This window comes from Scleropages formosus, chromosome 3 (genome assembly GCF_900964775.1).
Source record: "Scleropages formosus chromosome 3, fSclFor1.1, whole genome shotgun sequence".
Taxonomy (NCBI): Eukaryota; Metazoa; Chordata; class Actinopteri; order Osteoglossiformes; family Osteoglossidae; genus Scleropages; species Scleropages formosus.
Window position 1 is genome coordinate 25,420,845 of NC_041808.1, and position 19,741 is coordinate 25,440,585.

Sequence of the window (19,741 nt, forward strand, 5' to 3'; positions counted from 1 at the left end):
CTGACTCGCTCCTCCTCAGACTGATGCTGGAAAACCAATATGGGAGAGTGGGCTCGGAAGGCCCTTACCAGCTGAGTTGGTTTTTTACCAACAGTTGAATCCTGATCCAGGCTAAAATTAGCTTGTGCAGCCTAGCCAGTGATTTCCAGAATTTCTGTACTTCCATTTGTGTATTTAAATTAAAGACACTGCTCTATATATATATATGGAGCATATATATATATATATATATATATAGTAGGGGGTGCGGTGGGTTGAACCACAGTCCTGCTCTCCGGTGGGTCTGGGGTTCGAGTCCCGCTTGGGGTGCTTTGTGATGGACTGGTGTCCCGTCCTGGGTGTGTCCTCTCCCCCTCCGGCCTTACGCCCTGTGTTACCGGGTAGGCTCCGGTTCCCTGTGACCCCGTATGGGATAAGCGGTTCTGAAAATGTGTGTGTGTATATATATATAAATCTCCCTCTTACCCCACAGGGGGTGGTGTGTTTCTTAATCAAGCTCAGTTCTTTTACCAGAGGCCTTGGAGTCTGACGGTTCTGCGCAGTATCTTAGCTGTTCCTAGGACTGCACTCTTAGAAAAAGTAAAGAATAAATACTTTGGTGGATTCCTTAAGGGCAGCCCAGCTCTCAATGCCTGCGCTGTATGGGTGTTGGTTCAAATCCCAGTCCATCTACATGTGGTTCACATGCTGTCTGTGTGCATTTGGGTTTCCTCCAGCCACTGAGTCTAGAACAGGCTCTGGACATCACGACCCCCACCAGAGCAAGCGGTTAGCAAAAGTGAGAAAATAAATATTCAAGACAAAAGCATCAGTAGGGCATTGTGAAAGATATTATTTCCTTTAATTATTAGTTTGTGGCCAGCGGTTTTAATTACATTATATGCTACCTTTTTATGCTTTATTAAATTAATTCTTTTTGATTACTTCAGACAGTAAGTCATTTTTGACTGTTTTCCAGCATACGCATCATTCTAAAAAGTAATGATTCCTATTAAATACAGACTCAATAAAGAAAAACTCAATAAAAAGCTGAGGAAATTTATAATAATTTCATGCATTTTTTAGAAACCAAACATTTGTTAACAGCTGTGTTCACCTGACTTCTACTTTATGAGTTAGGAATACAACAGATTCAAGAACAAACTTTTTTGAAAACAGATTTTAATGTTTAACTTTGCACAGCTAACACTGCCTTTAAGCCAATAGAAACTGGCAACAAGCAGCCAGTTGTGGCTTTAATTATATCTTAGAAATGAAATGATAGGGTAGCGGGTAAAGGCCATGTAACCGAGTTTGTATGTTCTTCCTGTGTCTGTGTGGGTTTCCTCCCACAGTCCGAAAACTTGCTGCTCAGGTTTACCCATTGTGTGTCAGTGACAGAGAGTGTGTTTCACTGACGTATGGATGAGTAAACCATTGTAAGTAGTGTATCTAGCAGTGTAAGTCACCTTGGTAAATAAGGTGTGTGGGCTGACAACACTACATAGAGTTTGTTGTAAGTTGCTTTGGTAAAAAGCATCTGCTAAATAAATGTAAAATAACAATGCAGGATATGTCTAGATGCATGTACACAATATTGTATGCTGTACAATGGGAGAGGTACTTTTACTGACATGTTAATCATTTGGTATTTTCACTTTTTCTTATCTGGTACCAGGACTCCTTGGGCCAAAAGTCAGTGATTTACCTTGTGACCATGGTTTCTATTTATTCATTCACTATGGAATGGTGGGATAATGCTGACCACCCGTGGGGAGATTGCAGAACGGTGGAAGGAACACCTTGACAAGGTCCTCAATGTGGTGGACATGGTCCATCTACCAGAGGACAGCATTTCAGGACATTCAGAGCCTTGGGGGAAAGTCACTACTCCTCTCAGCTGGAGATTTACGGAGCGCGTCGAGAGAGTACATCCCAACTGGCCTGGGATTGCTTGGAGACCCCCCCTCCCCAAAAAGGAGCTTGAAACTGTTACTGGAAAAGAAAGGTTTGGGCTTGTTTCAAATCCAGAGTGTATCCTGTCTCACACCCTGTGCCTCTGAGATAGACTCTGGACTACCACAAACCTGAACTGGACCAGCAGTTTAATTTATTGATGGATTTTATGTGGAACATGTGTTATTTTTGTTTGTTTCCTTGCTGCAAAGGCACATTTACCACTTTTGTAATTAACTGTAGAAATCCCGTGGATGGTCTAATTGGAACATATTCACATACTCCCATCTATTGGTGTAATTTTGCCAGTACGCATTTTCCAAATCCTTTCCTAATTATTAGTAAGTGCACAAGGAATGCTTCATTAGGAATGCTGTCATTTTAATTACTGATTGATGCCAATAAAACAAGTATAAACAAAATCTCACTTGCAGCTATAGTACCCTTGAGTAAGGCACATACCCTAAATTGTGGAATCATTTGTCATTTTTAGGTGCATTCTTTGTTTTTCCATGTCTTAACTTTATTTGCTGTTTTATTGCTTTTAAAAGGTGTGTTGGGTTAAGATGTGACTGTTTCTACTATCACAAATTATGTGAATAGGTATTTTTGCTCTCTATGAAGCCTATCATCATCTAGTTCAAGAACATTATGAACTGCATGAACCCAGTCACCCTCTTCAAGAGAACAGAACTCTGTTTCCCATAAACATAAAATAACCAACATTATGTGGTTTGCATAACTTTATGAGGACAAATTAAAAAGTAGGTATACAGGACAATTTGATCCATTCATATGTACTCAGTATTTCTATTATTATTTTTTATAATTACTGCAAAATATTACTTGTGAAGACACTGGACTATATTGTGATCTTTCAAAATTAGTCCCCTATTGTTACAGTATTGTTAGTTATTAAACTGGTGTACTTTGCTGGAATGTGACAAAATATTTTAAAAATACGGCTGCATTTGAGCACCAGTTTCCAGGTTACTTTTGAACTTCCGTATTTTAGAATTTTACAATGAACTTGTGGTGTCCCATTGAAGGAGATTCCACTAATTGGTCCAAATTGCCCCTCATGCCTCATAAAACATCAAAAGACATCTGTTCTCAAGAATTTCCCTTCAATATGCCTTTTTAAATCATTTAAACAGCTGGTTGAGTTTGTTTCCGTGTTGTGATTTACCAAGATTTTAACAGTAATGAAATCATCTCAGTATCTAAATGGTTTCCTCCTGATGTTCAATGATAAGAATCCTTCATTACTGGTCACCTACTTGGTAAACAAGGTGAAATTAAGACTTTTAGTGTGCTAACAGCATCAATTTGATGCAGACTGTGTATGTTCTGTGCCTTATTCCTTGCATTATTTCATCTGATCTTCATTTTATTTATTTATTTATTTTTTTAATTAAATATATTCCTGTTGAAATAATTTTTCACTGACCAAATGTTTAAATGTATGGCACTGCCTGATCACTCAGGTTACAAAGTATTTATTTATTTTTTTTTTTACTTTTACTTTTTAATTTTAGTGAAGTAATTTTATTATTTAATGATCTTTTACGTATTTCATTCATTTATTGTTAGATTATGCCACTGCGCAATCCTTCCAGTTTCTGCTTTTGGTTGGGTAACAAGTGTCATTTTTACAAGCATGAAACAGATTGTGTGACAAGCAATTCACCACCAGATGGAGATCTTTGTGCACAGTTCATGTTAATAAATCCAAAAAATAGATTTTCAAGCATCCCTTTAAAGAACAAATAGATAGGAAGATAAATAAATAAACATTTTTCTACAACATATATGAAACATCCATTATTATTTCTGCATATGTACTGTATATACACACATTGTGCATATTGAACAATTCTGCACACGTATCTTTTTTCAGTACAGTGACATTGATTCCATTTTCCATATGTTACTGTAAACATGGTAACCTTACTGAACTCCTCTTTAGGACTCATGTGCCTTAGATTTTGTGTCTGTCATTGACTTTTAAAAGCATTTCATCCCAACTGCATTATAATCCAGAGCCCAGGGAAGAAGAATCACCACAGAGGAATAGCAGCAGCAAGCTGTCTTCTTTTGTTACACACTTCGGATTGTTGTTCTAATTCAGATCTGTCTTTATGAAAATGTGATGAATTTAGTCTTTTCCCCATTTGGCTGAGGCTCTCTGAACAACAAAAAAATGCTCCCTGCCTCACTTTTCCAGTTTGTATTGTTGTAGTTTAATTATTTATTTTAGTTTTTCATTTTGTTGAAGTTTTGCTGCAAGGATTTTATACTAGATGATGTTAACACTGCTCTCGCTGCTATCGCATTTTTTTTTTCTTTTTTTGGTGTAGACAGTGTTCTGTGCTTTCTCAGATAGCAGCTTTCCATTTCCTTGAGTTTAATAACCAGACAGAGGGCAAAATAACCCTGCCTGCAGGGCAATCACAAGGGGCGGAGGGACAATGGTGATATCTTAAGTGTAATACTGTTCCAGGAAATTAATGTCTGTTGAGGTCAGAGTGGCCCTTTTTGACGCGACTGCCCAGCTCTGAGCTCCAGCCAGCTTTCTGCAGATGTCGTCTTTTGTCCTGGTGATGTGAAGATGCAATTTGGAAACGCTCAGCAATTGTCACTACAATTATGCGAAGGTCAAGAACAACTGAAATTACCTTTCACAGGATGCTGGCCTCAGTCTTATCCAGGAACAGCAATGAGGAAAAAAGGCCAGTGGTTTGTGCTTTATGTTATTCCTTAATGTTACCTGGTTAAATGTGGAAATGAGGTAGCTGATCATAATGTGACATTTTTTTATCCAGACCTTTCAGCAGGGCCATTTCAACCCTGCCTTGATATTTCTGCCATTAAATCTTTTGTGTTTTCATACTTGTATGGATTTCCACTACTGGATAACAGTGGAAACTGGCGGCCAAAATAATGCAAAAAGTTTCAATGGTCCTTGTATTCATTATAATAATAATAGTGCAACATTGTAATAGTAAGTAACAATTATAACTAACCTAAAAGCATTAATCAAGGTACAGTACGAACAAGGAACACTAGAATTATTAGTTACAGTTGAAGAAACTTAGATGTTATAAATTTTTTGTATGATTATATTAAATTATATTTTATACAACAAAACTATAAATAAAATACAGTCTAATTCTACCCATTTTCTAGTTTCATACCAGAATTGTACCTTTGGCTGTAACCCTGGTAGCAAATAACATGAGCTCCAACTAGGCTGAAAATGCTATTGTGAAAACACACACGGAAGTCTTAAAATTAAATTGGCAAGTGTGAAAACAGTTTTTCATCATAAGTTATCTTAAAATCTAAACCCAGGGGTAAGGTAATATGTGAGATTACTTTTTCCCACCATGGTTATTCAGTTTTTTGTTTAGATTTAGTTTTGTACATTAAAGTTAAACACAGAGGACATCCTTGGTGTGTGTTTGCTTTAACCTAGTGTGTTTCTACCCACCACCAAATTTACTGATATGGTTAAATTAGTATGACTGAACAATATATAGGAGGGTGCAGTGGCGCAGTGGTACAACGGGTTGGATCAGATCCTGTACTCTGCTGCGTGTGGAGTTTGAGTCCCACTTGGGGTGCTTTGCGACAGGCTGGTGTCCTGTCCTGGGTGTGTCCCCTCCCCCTCCAGCCTTATACCCTCTGTTGCTGGGCTAGGCTGTGGTTCCCTGTGACCCTGCAGGGGACAAGCAGCTCAGAAAGTATGTGTGTGAATAGTATAATGCATATATTTAGACATTTTTTGAGCCCCTCTCTAACAGGGACTTAGAAACTCTTCTTGCATCCAGTTTCACAGTTAATCCCAGCAGTCAGAACTTTTAAATCACCAACATAACTTTGTCATGTGGATAAGTTTATTGAGCATCACAGAGCCAAGGATACGGTAGCTTTGCCAAGACAGTGCTCTCATTGTGTGCACATTTTCTCCTTCACTGCCTTTGTGAGTTTCTTATAAAGCTGCGTCCAGTAAAATCATAGTGGACGAATTCTAACAACGTGTACAAGCAATATACAAAAGGTTACTGGACTTCTCAAACCATTCACAAAATTACTTTATGAATGGAACAAGCATCTTCCCTTGACTATTACCTCCATTATTCATTCTCCCGATTTCCAGTTTTTTCACTCATCTGGTCTTCGACTGGTAATTCAACATTTTGTTAATGGATCAGGATTTTTAATTTATCCAGTTAGCGACACTCAGTTCAGGCCCACAACATTTGGTTCAACACAATAAATTGAGAATACATCTGAAAAATGCAACAAGATGCTATGTGAGAGAGATTGTGAGACTCACTGCATTGTGGGAGTCTTGTACCCACTTTACATTTACATTTATTCATTTAGCAGACGTTTTTGTCCAAAGCGATGTACATCTCAGCAAAAGTACAATTTATGCATTACATCAAGAGAAAGAGACATAGCTTCAGACATGTGACTTGAGTTTATTACCATCCACTTGCTGCACCAAGGGTCATCCTTCAAGTAGGGGCACAAAACACAGAAGAAACAAATCTTGATACCCTCCAACCATTATTTATTTATTTTATAATAGTAAGAAACACAAGCAAGCAAATACAATGCTGGAGTAGTGGTTGATAAAAGGCTTTATCTGGTGATGCTCATGAAGTTATGGTGCATGTATATTTAAACCGTACATGAGCTGGAGAGATCTTGGGGGAAATGGATTCGGAAAAGGTGACTTTTCAGACCCATCATAAATGTAGACAGAGTTTTCGCAGTTCTGAGTGAGAGGAGAAGGTCGTTCCACCACAACAGAGAGAGAGCTGAAAACCTCTGTGTTTAACCTTTCGTGCATGGGACCACCAAGAGAGCTGAAGCAGACGAGCGAAAGGGTCCAGCTGGGGTGTAATGGTTGATCAAGACCGGTATATAGATGGGAGCAGTTCGATTGATCCATTTCAAGACAATAACCAGGGTTATTCTCCTCAACGTTGTACTGCTCAATGGTCATCCTTACAAACTAAAATTTGATTGGATCCTCTGAAAATCCATTTTTCCTGGATCTATTAATATAAGAAGGAAGAACTCAGATCATTGGACTACAACATGAAAAAAAGTGTACGCTGTTGCAAAGATAGAAAGCAATCGTAGCACGTACAAAGGATCCAATCAAATGCACAAGGAAAACACCTATGCCCCATGGGAGGCTTTTGCTAAGCTGCTGAAGCAAAAGACAGGTGAAGCACCCCCGAAAGCTGGAGGCCAAATCCACGACAGACGCAGCCATGCCCCGTGTGAGGCTTGAACTCACGACCTTCAGATTATGAGACTGACGCACTACCTGCTGCGCTAACGAGGCTCAGAGAACGTGACTCTGTTGCATTCTTGTAACGCTTCCAAGAGTTGCTGCTTCGCTCGCTAGCCTAGCTACCTTTCTGCGCTAAAAACAGTTCCCCAAGAGGAAAACGAAGCGTCAAGATTCTCGATGACGACGCGTCGCTTTCTTTCCCGTGAAGCATCTGTCATCACACGCGCAAAGGGTGGAACCTGCCCGCAACATCGAAGTGGCCGCACCTTCAGACAGGTCCGCTTCTGGGAGGAGCAAGCTTTACGAGCAAACGCGCAGCATTTGGTGCGCCAGGGGATTAAGATGCTAATCGCTCTTTTGCCGTCAAATGGGACGCGGGAGGGATTCCTGCGCCTTTAATTACAAACGTTGCCAAGTGCTTCACGGGCGATGCAGGCTATCCACTGTTCCTGGTGCTTTTCACTGAAGAAGGAAGAACTCGGTTCCTTGGACTACAACGTAAATCGGAGCGTATGCTTTTGCTAAGCTGCTGAAGCAAAAGACAGCTGTAGCACCCCCGAAAGCTGGAGGCCAAATCCACGACGGACGCAGCCATGCCCCGTGTGAGGCTTGAACTCACGACCTTCAGATTATGAGACTGACGCGCTACCTGCTGCGCTAACGAGGCTGGGAGAACGTGACTCTGTTGCATTCTTGTAACGCTTCCAAGAGTTGCTGCTTCGCTCGCTAGCCTAGCTACCTTCCTGCGCTAAAAACAGTTCCCCAAGAGGAAAACGAAGCGTCAAGATTCTCGATGACGACGCGTCGCTTTCTTTCCCGTGAAGCATCTGTCATCACACGCGCAAAGGGTGGAACCTGCCCGCAACATCGAAGTGGCCGCACCTTCAGACAGGTCCGCTTCTGGGAGGAGCAAGCTTTACGAGCAAACGCGCAGCATTTGGTGCGCCAGGGGATTAAGATGCTAATCGCTCTTTTGCCGTCAAATGGGACGCGGGAGGGATTCCTGCGCCTTTAATTACAAACGTTGCCAAGTGCTTCACGGGCGATGCAGGCTATCCACTGTTCCTGGTGCTTTTCACTGAAGAAGGAAGAACTCGGTTCCTTGGACTACAACGTAAAGCGGAGCGTATGCTTTTGCTAAGCTGCTGAAGCAAAAGACAGCTGTAGCACCCCCGAAAGCTAGAGGCCAAATCCACGACGGACGCAGCCATGCCCCGTGTGAGGCTTGAACTCACGACCTTCAGATTATGAGACTGACGCGCTACCTGCTGCGCTAACGAGGCTGGGAGAACGTGACTCTGTTGCATTCTTGCAACGCTTGCAAGAGTTGCTGCTTCGCTCGCTAGCCTAGCTACCTTTCTGCGCTAAAAACAGTTCCCCAAGAGGAAAACGAAGCGTCAAGATTCTCGATGACGACGCGTCGCTTTCTTTCCCGTGAAGCATCTGTCATCACACGCGCAAAGGGTGGAACCTGCCCGCAACATCGAAGTGGCCGCACCTTCAGACAGGTCCGCTTCTGGGAGGAGCAAGCTTTACGAGCAAACGCGCAGCATTTGGTGCGCCAGGGGATTAAGATGCTAATCGCTCTTTTGCCGTCAAATGGGACGCGGGAGGGATTCCTGCGCCTTTAATTACAAACGTTGCCAAGTGCTTCACGGGCGATGCAGGCTATCCACTGTTCCTGGTGCTTTTCACTGAAGACGGAAGAACTCGGTTCCTTGGACTACAACGTAAATCGGAGCGTATGCTTTTGCTAAGCTGCTGAAGCAAAAGACAGCTGTAGCACCCCCGAAAGCTGGAGGCCAAATCCACGACGGACGCAGCCATGCCCCGTGTGAGGCTTGAACTCACGACCTTCAGATTATGAGACTGACGCGCTACCTGCTGCGCTAACGAGGCTGGGAGAACGTGACTCTGTTGCATTCTTGTAACGCTTGCCAAGAGTTGCTGCTTCGCTCGCTAGCCTAGCTACCTTTCTGCGCTAAAAACAGTTCCCCAAGAGGAAAACGAAGCGTCAAGATTCTCGATGACGACGCGTCGCTTTCTTTCCCGTGAAGCATCTGTCATCACACGCGCAAAGGGTGGAACCTGCCCGCAACATCGAAGTGGCCGCACCTTCAGACAGGTCCGCTTCTGGGAGGAGCAAGCTTTACGAGCAAACGCGCAGCATTTGGTGCGCCAGGGGATTAAGATGCTAATCGCTCTTTTGCCGTCAAATGGGACGCGGGAGGGATTCCTGCGCCTTTAATTACAAACGTTGCCAAGTGCTTCACGGGCGATGCAGGCTATCCACTGTTCCTGGTGCTTTTCACTGAAGAAGGAAGAACTCGGTTCCTTGGACTACAACGTAAATCGGAGCGTATGCTTTTGCTAAGCTGCTGAAGCAAAAGACAGCTGTAGCACCCCCGAAAGCTGGAGGCCAAATCCACGACGGACGCAGCCATGCCCCGTGTGAGGCTTGAACTCACGACCTTCAGATTATGAGACTGACGCGCTACCTGCTGCGCTAACGAGGCTAGGAGAACATAATTCTGTTGCATTCTTGTAACGCTTCCAAGAGTTGCTGCTTCGCTCGCTAGCCTAGCTACCTTTCTGCGCTAAAAACAGTTCCCCAAGAGGAAAACGAAGCGTCAAGATTCTCGATGACGACGCGTCGCTTTCTTTCCCGTGAAGCATCTGTCATCACACGCGCAAAGGGTGGAACCTGCCCGCAACATCGAAGTGGCCGCACCTTCAGACAGGTCCGCTTCTGGGAGGAGCAAGCTTTACGAGCAAACGCGCAGCATTTGGTGCGCCAGGGGATTAAGATGCTAATCGCTCTTTTGCCGTCAAATGGGACGCGGGAGGGATTCCTGCGCCTTTAATTACAAACGTTGCCAAGTGCTTCACGGGCGATGCAGGCTATCCACTGTTCCTGGTGCTTTTCACTGAAGACGGAAGAACTCGGTTCCTTGGACTACAACGTAAATCGGAGCGTATGCTTTTGCTAAGCTGCTGAAGCAAAAGACAGCTGTAGCACCCCCGAAAGCTGGAGGCCAAATCCACGACGGACGCAGCCATGCCCCGTGTGAGGCTTGAACTCACGACCTTCAGATTATGAGACTGACGCGCTACCTGCTGCGCTAACGAGGCTGGGAGAACGTGACTCTGTTGCATTCTTGTAACGCTTGCCAAGAGTTGCTGCTTCGCTCGCTAGCCTAGCTACCTTTCTGCGCTAAAAACAGTTCCCCAAGAGGAAAACGAAGCGTCAAGATTCTCGATGACGACGCGTCGCTTTCTTTCCCGTGAAGCATCTGTCATCACACGCGCAAAGGGTGGAACCTGCCCGCAACATCGAAGTGGCCGCACCTTCAGACAGGTCCGCTTCTGGGAGGAGCAAGCTTTACGAGCAAACGCGCAGCATTTGGTGCGCCAGGGGATTAAGATGCTAATCGCTCTTTTGCCGTCAAATGGGACGCGGGAGGGATTCCTGCGCCTTTAATTACAAACGTTGCCAAGTGCTTCACGGGCGATGCAGGCTATCCACTGTTCCTGGTGCTTTTCACTGAAGAAGGAAGAACTCGGTTCCTTGGACTACAACGTAAAGCGGAGCGTATGCTTTTGCTAAGCTGCTGAAGCAAAAGACAGCTGTAGCACCCCCGAAAGCTGGAGGCCAAATCCACGACGGACGCAGCCATGCCCCGCGTGAGGCTTGAACTCACGACCTTCAGATTACGAGACTGACGCGCTACCTGCTGCGCTAACGAGGCTGGGAGAACGTGACTCTGTTGCATTCTTGTAACGCTTCCAAGAGTTGCTGCTTCGCTCGCTAGCCTAGCTACCTTTCTGCGCTAAAAACAGTTCCCCAAGAGGAAAACGAAGCGTCAAGATTCTCGATGACGACGCGTCGCTTTCTTTCCCGTGAAGCATCTGTCATCACACGCGCAAAGGGTGGAACCTGCCCGCAACATCGAAGTGGCCGCACCTTCAGACAGGTCCGCTTCTGGGAGGAGCAAGCTTTACGAGCAAACGCGCAGCATTTGGTGCGCCAGGGGATTAAGATGCTAATCGCTCTTTTGCCGTCAAATGGGACGCGGGAGGGATTCCTGCGCCTTTAATTACAAACGTTGCCAAGTGCTTCACGGGCGATGCAGGCTATCCACTGTTCCTGGTGCTTTTCACTGAAGAAGGAAGAACTCGGTTCCTTGGACTACAACGTAAATCGGAGCGTATGCTTTTGCTAAGCTGCTGAAGCAAAAGACAGCTGTAGCACCCCCGAAAGCTGGAGGCCAAATCCACGACGGACGCAGCCATGCCCCGTGTGAGGCTTGAACTCACGACCTTCAGATTATGAGACTGACGCGCTACCTGCTGCGCTAACGAGGCTGGGAGAACGTGACTCTGTTGCATTCTTGCAACGCTTCCAAGAGTTGCTGCTTCGCTCGCTAGCCTAGCTACCTTTCTGCGCTAAAAACAGTTCCCCAAGAGGAAAACGAAGCGTCAAGATTCTCGATGACGACGCGTCGCTTTCTTTCCCGTGAAGCATCTGTCATCACACGCGCAAAGGGTGGAACCTGCCCGCAACATCGAAGTGGCCGCACCTTCAGACAGGTCCGCTTCTGGGAGGAGCAAGCTTTACGAGCAAACGCGCAGCATTTGGTGCGCCAGGGGATTAAGATGCTAATCGCTCTTTTGCCGTCAAATGGGACGCGGGAGGGATTCCTGCGCCTTTAATTACAAACGTTGCCAAGTGCTTCACGGGCGATGCAGGCTATCCACTGTTCCTGGTGCTTTTCACTGAAGAAGGAAGAACTCGGTTCCTTGGACTACAACGTAAATCGGAGCGTATGCTTTTGCTAAGCTGCTGAAGCAAAAGACAGCTGTAGCACCCCCGAAAGCTGGAGGCCAAATCCACGACGGACGCAGCCATGCCCCGTGTGAGGCTTGAACTCACGACCTTCAGATTATGAGACTGACGCGCTACCTGCTGCGCTAACGAGGCTGGGAGAACATGACTCTGTTGCATTCTTGTAACGCTTCCAAGAGTTGCTGCTTCGCTCGCTAGCCTAGCTACCTTTCTGCGCTAAAAACAGTTCCCCAAGAGGAAAACGAAGCGTCAAGATTCTCGATGACGACGCGTCGCTTTCTTTCCCGTGAAGCATCTGTCATCACACGCGCAAAGGGTGGAACCTGCCCGCAACATCGAAGTGGCCGCACCTTCAGACAGGTCCGCTTCTGGGAGGAGCAAGCTTTACGAGCAAACGCGCAGCATTTGGTGCGCCAGGGGATTAAGATGCTAATCGCTCTTTTGCCGTCAAATGGGACGCGGGAGGGATTCCTGCGCCTTTAATTACAAACGTTGCCAAGTGCTTCACGGGCGATGCAGGCTATCCACTGTTCCTGGTGCTTTTCACTGAAGAAGGAAGAACTCGGTTCCTTGGACTACAACGTAAAGCGGAGCGTATGCTTTTGCTAAGCTGCTGAAGCAAAAGACAGCTGTAGCACCCCCGAAAGCTGGAGGCCAAATCCACGACGGACGCAGCCATGCCCCGTGTGAGGCTTGAACTCACGACCTTCAGATTATGAGACTGACGCGCTACCTGCTGCGCTAACGAGGCTGGGAGAACGTGACTCTGTTGCATTCTTGTAACGCTTCCAAGAGTTGCTGCTTCGCTCGCTAGCCTAGCTACCTTTCTGCGCTAAAAACAGTTCCCCAAGAGGAAAACGAAGCGTCAAGATTCTCGATGACGACGCGTCGCTTTCTTTCCCGTGAAGCATCTGTCATCACACGCGCAAAGGGTGGAACCTGCCCGCAACATCGAAGTGGCCGCACCTTCAGACAGGTCCGCTTCTGGGAGGAGCAAGCTTTACGAGCAAACGCGCAGCATTTGGTGCGCCAGGGGATTAAGATGCTAATCGCTCTTTTGCCGTCAAATGGGACGCGGGAGGGATTCCTGCGCCTTTAATTACAAACGTTGCCAAGTGCTTCACGGGCGATGCAGGCTATCCACTGTTCCTGGTGCTTTTCACTGAAGACGGAAGAACTCGGTTCCTTGGACTACAACGTAAAGCGGAGCGTATGCTTTTGCTAAGCTGCTGAAGCAAAAGACAGCTGTAACACCCCGGAAAACTGGAGGCCAAATCCACGACGGACGCAGCCATGCCCCGTGTGAGGCTTGAACTCACGACCTTCAGATTACGAGACTGACGCGCTACCTGCTGCGCTAACGAGGCTGGGAGAACGTGACTCTGTTGCATTCTTGTAACGCTTCCAAGAGTTGCTGCTTCGCTCGCTAGCCTAGCTACCTTTCTGCGCTAAAAACAGTTCCCCAAGAGGAAAACGAAGCGTCAAGATTCTCGATGACGACGCGTCGCTTTCTTTCCCGTGAAGCATCTGTCATCACACGCGCAAAGGGTGGAACCTGCCCGCAACATCGAAGTGGCCGCACCTTCAGACAGGTCCGCTTCTGGGAGGAGCAAGCTTTACGAGCAAACGCGCAGCATTTGGTGCGCCAGGGGATTAAGATGCTAATCGCTCTTTTGCCGTCAAATGGGACGCGGGAGGGATTCCTGCGCCTTTAATTACAAACGTTGCCAAGTGCTTCACGGGCGATGCAGGCTATCCACTGTTCCTGGTGCTTTTCACTGAAGAAGGAAGAACTCGGTTCCTTGGACTACAACGTAAAGCGGAGCGTATGCTTTTGCTAAGCTGCTGAAGCAAAAGACAGCTGTAGCACCCCCGAAAGCTGGAGGCCAAATCCACGACGGACGCAGCCATGCCCCGTGTGAGGCTTGAACTCACGACCTTCAGATTATGAGACTGACGCGCTACCTGCTGCGCTAACGAGGCTGGGAGAACGTGACTCTGTTGCATTCTTGTAACGCTTCCAAGAGTTGCTGCTTCGCTCGCTAGCCTAGCTACCTTTCTGCGCTAAAAACAGTTCCCCAAGAGGAAAACGAAGCGTCAAGATTCTCGATGACGACGCGTCGCTTTCTTTCCCGTGAAGCATCTGTCATCACACGCGCAAAGGGTGGAACCTGCCCGCAACATCGAAGTGGCCGCACCTTCAGACAGGTCCGCTTCTGGGAGGAGCAAGCTTTACGAGCAAACGCGCAGCATTTGGTGCGCCAGGGGATTAAGATGCTAATCGCTCTTTTGCCGTCAAATGGGACGCGGGAGGGATTCCTGCGCCTTTAATTACAAACGTTGCCAAGTGCTTCACGGGCGATGCAGGCTATCCACTGTTCCTGGTGCTTTTCACTGAAGACGGAAGAACTCGGTTCCTTGGACTACAACGTAAATCGGAGCGTATGCTTTTGCTAAGCTGCTGAAGCAAAAGACAGCTGTAGCACCCCCGAAAGCTGGAGGCCAAATCCACGACGGACGCAGCCATGCCCCGTGTGAGGCTTGAACTCACGACCTTCAGATTATGAGACTGACGCGCTACCTGCTGCGCTAACGAGGCTGGGAGAACGTGACTCTGTTGCATTCTTGTAACGCTTCCAAGAGTTGCTGCTTCGCTCGCTAGCCTAGCTACCTTTCTGCGCTAAAAACAGTTCCCCAAGAGGAAAACGAAGCGTCAAGATTCTCGATGACGACGCGTCGCTTTCTTTCCCGTGAAGCATCTGTCATCACACGCGCAAAGGGTGGAACCTGCCCGCAACATCGAAGTGGCCGCACCTTCAGACAGGTCCGCTTCTGGGAGGAGCAAGCTTTACGAGCAAACGCGCAGCATTTGGTGCGCCAGGGGATTAAGATGCTAATCGCTCTTTTGCCGTCAAATGGGACGCGGGAGGGATTCCTGCGCCTTTAATTACAAACGTTGCCAAGTGCTTCACGGGCGATGCAGGCTATCCACTGTTCCTGGTGCTTTTCACTGAAGACGGAAGAACTCGGTTCCTTGGACTACAACGTAAATCGGAGCGTATGCTTTTGCTAAGCTGCTGAAGCAAAAGACAGCTGTAGCACCCCCGAAAGCTGGAGGCCAAATCCACGACGGACGCAGCCATGCCCCGTGTGAGGCTTGAACTCACGACCTTCAGATTATGAGACTGACGCGCTACCTGCTGCGCTAACGAGGCTGGGAGAACGTGACTCTGTTGCATTCTTGTAACGCTTCCAAGAGTTGCTGCTTCGCTCGCTAGCCTAGCTACCTTTCTGCGCTAAAAACAGTTCCCCAAGAGGAAAACGAAGCGTCAAGATTCTCGATGACGACGCGTCGCTTTCTTTCCCGTGAAGCATCTGTCATCACACGCGCAAAGGGTGGAACCTGCCCGCAACATCGAAGTGGCCGCACCTTCAGACAGGTCCGCTTCTGGGAGGAGCAAGCTTTACGAGCAAACGCGCAGCATTTGGTGCGCCAGGGGATTAAGATGCTAATCGCTCTTTTGCCGTCAAATGGGACGCGGGAGGGATTCCTGCGCCTTTAATTACAAACGTTGCCAAGTGCTTCACGGGCGATGCAGGCTATCCACTGTTCCTGGTGCTTTTCACTGAAGACGGAAGAACTCGGTTCCTTGGACTACAACGTAAATCGGAGCGTATGCTTTTGCTAAGCTGCTGAAGCAAAAGACAGCTGTAGCACCCCCGAAAGCTGGAGGCCAAATCCACGACGGACGCAGCCATGCCCCGTGTGAGGCTTGAACTCACGACCTTCAGATTATGAGACTGACGCGCTACCTGCTGCGCTAACGAGGCTGGGAGAACGTGACTCTGTTGCATTCTTGTAACGCTTCCAAGAGTTGCTGCTTCGCTCGCTAGCCTAGCTACCTTTCTGCGCTAAAAACAGTTCCCCAAGAGGAAAACGAAGCGTCAAGATTCTCGATGACGACGCGTCGCTTTCTTTCCCGTGAAGCATCTGTCATCACACGCGCAAAGGGTGGAACCTGCCCGCAACATCGAAGTGGCCGCACCTTCAGACAGGTCCGCTTCTGGGAGGAGCAAGCTTTACGAGCAAACGCGCAGCATTTGGTGCGCCAGGGGATTAAGATGCTAATCGCTCTTTTGCCGTCAAATGGGACGCGGGAGGGATTCCTGCGCCTTTAATTACAAACGTTGCCAAGTGCTTCACGGGCGATGCAGGCTATCCACTGTTCCTGGTGCTTTTCACTGAAGACGGAAGAACTCGGTTCCTTGGACTACAACGTAAATCGGAGCGTATGCTTTTGCTAAGCTGCTGAAGCAAAAGACAGCTGTAGCACCCCCGAAAGCTGGAGGCCAAATCCACGACGGACGCAGCCATGCCCCGTGTGAGGCTTGAACTCACGACCTTCAGATTATGAGACTGACGCGCTACCTGCTGCGCTAACGAGGCTGGGAGAACGTGACTCTGTTGCATTCTTGTAACGCTTCCAAGAGTTGCTGCTTCGCTCGCTAGCCTAGCTACCTTTCTGCGCTAAAAACAGTTCCCCAAGAGGAAAACGAAGCGTCAAGATTCTCGATGACGACGCGTCGCTTTCTTTCCCGTGAAGCATCTGTCATCACACGCGCAAAGGGTGGAACCTGCCCGCAACATCGAAGTGGCCGCACCTTCAGACAGGTCCGCTTCTGGGAGGAGCAAGCTTTACGAGCAAACGCGCAGCATTTGGTGCGCCAGGGGATTAAGATGCTAATCGCTCTTTTGCCGTCAAATGGGACGCGGGAGGGATTCCTGCGCCTTTAATTACAAACGTTGCCAAGTGCTTCACGGGCGATGCAGGCTATCCACTGTTCCTGGTGCTTTTCACTGAAGACGGAAGAACTCGGTTCCTTGGACTACAACGTAAATCGGAGCGTATGCTTTTGCTAAGCTGCTGAAGCAAAAGACAGCTGTAGCACCCCCGAAAGCTGGAGGCCAAATCCACGACGGACGCAGCCATGCCCCGTGTGAGGCTTGAACTCACGACCTTCAGATTATGAGACTGACGCGCTACCTGCTGCGCTAACGAGGCTGGGAGAACGTGACTCTGTTGCATTCTTGTAACGCTTCCAAGAGTTGCTGCTTCGCTCGCTAGCCTAGCTACCTTTCTGCGCTAAAAACAGTTCCCCAAGAGGAAAACGAAGCGTCAAGATTCTCGATGACGACGCGTCGCTTTCTTTCCCGTGAAGCATCTGTCATCACACGCGCAAAGGGTGGAACCTGCCCGCAACATCGAAGTGGCCGCACCTTCAGACAGGTCCGCTTCTGGGAGGAGCAAGCTTTACGAGCAAACGCGCAGCATTTGGTGCGCCAGGGGATTAAGATGCTAATCGCTCTTTTGCCGTCAAATGGGACGCGGGAGGGATTCCTGCGCCTTTAATTACAAACGTTGCCAAGTGCTTCACGGGCGATGCAGGCTATCCACTGTTCCTGGTGCTTTTCACTGAAGACGGAAGAACTCGGTTCCTTGGACTACAACGTAAATCGGAGCGTATGCTTTTGCTAAGCTGCTGAAGCAAAAGACAGCTGTAGCACCCCCGAAAGCTGGAGGCCAAATCCACGACGGACGCAGCCATGCCCCGTGTGAGGCTTGAACTCACGACCTTCAGATTATGAGACTGACGCGCTACCTGCTGCGCTAACGAGGCTGGGAGAACGTGACTCTGTTGCATTCTTGTAACGCTTCCAAGAGTTGCTGCTTCGCTCGCTAGCCTAGCTACCTTTCTGCGCTAAAAACAGTTCCCCAAGAGGAAAACGAAGCGTCAAGATTCTCGATGACGACGCGTCGCTTTCTTTCCCGTGAAGCATCTGTCATCACACGCGCAAAGGGTGGAACCTGCCCGCAACATCGAAGTGGCCGCACCTTCAGACAGGTCCGCTTCTGGGAGGAGCAAGCTTTACGAGCAAACGCGCAGCATTTGGTGCGCCAGGGGATTAAGATGCTAATCGCTCTTTTGCCGTCAAATGGGACGCGGGAGGGATTCCTGCGCCTTTAATTACAAACGTTGCCAAGTGCTTCACGGGCGATGCAGGCTATCCACTGTTCCTGGTGCTTTTCACTGAAGACGGAAGAACTCGGTTCCTTGGACTACAACGTAAATCGGAGCGTATGCTTTTGCTAAGCTGCTGAAGCAAAAGACAGCTGTAGCACCCCCGAAAGCTGGAGGCCAAATCCACGACGGACGCAGCCATGCCCCGTGTGAGGCTTGAACTCACGACCTTCAGATTATGAGACTGACGCGCTACCTGCTGCGCTAACGAGGCTGGGAGAACGTGACTCTGTTGCATTCTTGTAACGCTTCCAAGAGTTGCTGCTTCGCTCGCTAGCCTAGCTACCTTTCTGCGCTAAAAACAGTTCCCCAAGAGGAAAACGAAGCGTCAAGATTCTCGATGACGACGCGTCGCTTTCTTTCCCGTGAAGCATCTGTCATCACACGCGCAAAGGGTGGAACCTGCCCGCAACATCGAAGTGGCCGCACCTTCAGACAGGTCCGCTTCTGGGAGGAGCAAGCTTTACGAGCAAACGCGCAGCATTTGGTGCGCCAGGGGATTAAGATGCTAATCGCTCTTTTGCCGTCAAATGGGACGCGGGAGGGATTCCTGCGCCTTTAATTACAAACGTTGCCAAGTGCTTCACGGGCGATGCAGGCTATCCACTGTTCCTGGTGCTTTTCACTGAAGACGGAAGAACTCGGTTCCTTGGACTACAACGTAAATCGGAGCGTATGCTTTTGCTAAGCTGCTGAAGCAAAAGACAGCTGTAGCACCCCCGAAAGCTGGAGGCCAAATCCACGACGGACGCAGCCATGCCCCGTGTGAGGCTTGAACTCACGACCTTCAGATTATGAGACTGACGCGCTACCTGCTGCGCTAACGAGGCTGGGAGAACGTGACTCTGTTGCATTCTTGTAACGCTTCCAAGAGTTGCTGCTTCGCTCGCTAGCCTAGCTACCTTTCTGCGCTAAAAACAGTTCCCCAAGAGGAAAACGAAGCGTCAAGATTCTCGATGACGACGCGTCGCTTTCTTTCCCGTGAAGCATCTGTCATCACACGCGCAAAGGGTGGAACCTGCCCGCAACATCGAAGTGGCCGCACCTTCAGACAGGTCCGCTTCTGGGAGGAGCAAGCTTTACGAGCAAACGCGCAGCATTTGGTGCGCCAGGGGATTAAGATGCTAATCGCTCTTTTGCCGTCAAATGGGACGCGGGAGGGATTCCTGCGCCTTTAATTACAAACGTTGCCAAGTGCTTCACGGGCGATGCAGGCTATCCACTGTTCCTGGTGCTTTTCACTGAAGACGGAAGAACTCGGTTCCTTGGACTACAACGTAAATCGGAGCGTATGCTTTTGCTAAGCTGCTGAAGCAAAAGACAGCTGTAGCACCCCCGAAAGCTGGAGGCCAAATCCACGACGGACGCAGCCATGCCCCGTGTGAGGCTTGAACTCACGACCTTCAGATTATGAGACTGACGCGCTACCTGCTGCGCTAACGAGGCTGGGAGAACGTGACTCTGTTGCATTCTTGTAACGCTTCCAAGAGTTGCTGCTTCGCTCGCTAGCCTAGCTACCTTTCTGCGCTAAAAACAGTTCCCCAAGAGGAAAACGAAGCGTC

At 48.1% G+C, this 19,741-nt stretch overlaps 20 non-coding genes across 20 annotated transcripts; all 20 read right to left on the reverse strand.

Annotated features, from left to right (window-relative positions):
* Positions 1-7,846: 7,846 nt before the first annotated feature.
* On the reverse strand, positions 7,847-7,919 carry trnam-cau (transfer RNA methionine (anticodon CAU)). The gene has a single exon. It is a non-coding gene; the product is annotated as a tRNA-Met (tRNA).
* Positions 7,920-8,462: 543 nt separating this feature from the next.
* On the reverse strand, positions 8,463-8,535 carry trnam-cau (transfer RNA methionine (anticodon CAU)). The gene has a single exon. It is a non-coding gene; the product is annotated as a tRNA-Met (tRNA).
* A 543-nt stretch (positions 8,536-9,078) lies between these two features.
* On the reverse strand, positions 9,079-9,151 carry trnam-cau (transfer RNA methionine (anticodon CAU)). Its single transcript has one exon. It is a non-coding gene; the product is annotated as a tRNA-Met (tRNA).
* A 544-nt stretch (positions 9,152-9,695) lies between these two features.
* trnam-cau (transfer RNA methionine (anticodon CAU)) lies at positions 9,696-9,768 on the reverse strand. Its single transcript has one exon. It is a non-coding gene; the product is annotated as a tRNA-Met (tRNA).
* A 543-nt stretch (positions 9,769-10,311) lies between these two features.
* trnam-cau (transfer RNA methionine (anticodon CAU)) lies at positions 10,312-10,384 on the reverse strand. The gene has a single exon. It is a non-coding gene; the product is annotated as a tRNA-Met (tRNA).
* A 544-nt stretch (positions 10,385-10,928) lies between these two features.
* Positions 10,929-11,001, reverse strand: trnat-cgu (transfer RNA threonine (anticodon CGU)). Its single transcript has one exon. It is a non-coding gene; the product is annotated as a tRNA-Thr (tRNA).
* A 543-nt stretch (positions 11,002-11,544) lies between these two features.
* On the reverse strand, positions 11,545-11,617 carry trnam-cau (transfer RNA methionine (anticodon CAU)). The gene has a single exon. It is a non-coding gene; the product is annotated as a tRNA-Met (tRNA).
* A 543-nt stretch (positions 11,618-12,160) lies between these two features.
* trnam-cau (transfer RNA methionine (anticodon CAU)) lies at positions 12,161-12,233 on the reverse strand. Its single transcript has one exon. It is a non-coding gene; the product is annotated as a tRNA-Met (tRNA).
* A 543-nt stretch (positions 12,234-12,776) lies between these two features.
* trnam-cau (transfer RNA methionine (anticodon CAU)) lies at positions 12,777-12,849 on the reverse strand. The gene has a single exon. It is a non-coding gene; the product is annotated as a tRNA-Met (tRNA).
* Positions 12,850-13,392: 543 nt separating this feature from the next.
* On the reverse strand, positions 13,393-13,465 carry trnat-cgu (transfer RNA threonine (anticodon CGU)). Its single transcript has one exon. It is a non-coding gene; the product is annotated as a tRNA-Thr (tRNA).
* A 543-nt stretch (positions 13,466-14,008) lies between these two features.
* trnam-cau (transfer RNA methionine (anticodon CAU)) lies at positions 14,009-14,081 on the reverse strand. Its single transcript has one exon. It is a non-coding gene; the product is annotated as a tRNA-Met (tRNA).
* A 543-nt stretch (positions 14,082-14,624) lies between these two features.
* Positions 14,625-14,697, reverse strand: trnam-cau (transfer RNA methionine (anticodon CAU)). Its single transcript has one exon. It is a non-coding gene; the product is annotated as a tRNA-Met (tRNA).
* Positions 14,698-15,240: 543 nt separating this feature from the next.
* Positions 15,241-15,313, reverse strand: trnam-cau (transfer RNA methionine (anticodon CAU)). The gene has a single exon. It is a non-coding gene; the product is annotated as a tRNA-Met (tRNA).
* A 543-nt stretch (positions 15,314-15,856) lies between these two features.
* trnam-cau (transfer RNA methionine (anticodon CAU)) lies at positions 15,857-15,929 on the reverse strand. Its single transcript has one exon. It is a non-coding gene; the product is annotated as a tRNA-Met (tRNA).
* Positions 15,930-16,472: 543 nt separating this feature from the next.
* Positions 16,473-16,545, reverse strand: trnam-cau (transfer RNA methionine (anticodon CAU)). The gene has a single exon. It is a non-coding gene; the product is annotated as a tRNA-Met (tRNA).
* Positions 16,546-17,088: 543 nt separating this feature from the next.
* On the reverse strand, positions 17,089-17,161 carry trnam-cau (transfer RNA methionine (anticodon CAU)). The gene has a single exon. It is a non-coding gene; the product is annotated as a tRNA-Met (tRNA).
* Positions 17,162-17,704: 543 nt separating this feature from the next.
* On the reverse strand, positions 17,705-17,777 carry trnam-cau (transfer RNA methionine (anticodon CAU)). Its single transcript has one exon. It is a non-coding gene; the product is annotated as a tRNA-Met (tRNA).
* Positions 17,778-18,320: 543 nt separating this feature from the next.
* Positions 18,321-18,393, reverse strand: trnam-cau (transfer RNA methionine (anticodon CAU)). Its single transcript has one exon. It is a non-coding gene; the product is annotated as a tRNA-Met (tRNA).
* Positions 18,394-18,936: 543 nt separating this feature from the next.
* trnam-cau (transfer RNA methionine (anticodon CAU)) lies at positions 18,937-19,009 on the reverse strand. The gene has a single exon. It is a non-coding gene; the product is annotated as a tRNA-Met (tRNA).
* A 543-nt stretch (positions 19,010-19,552) lies between these two features.
* trnam-cau (transfer RNA methionine (anticodon CAU)) lies at positions 19,553-19,625 on the reverse strand. The gene has a single exon. It is a non-coding gene; the product is annotated as a tRNA-Met (tRNA).
* Positions 19,626-19,741: the final 116 nt, after the last annotated feature.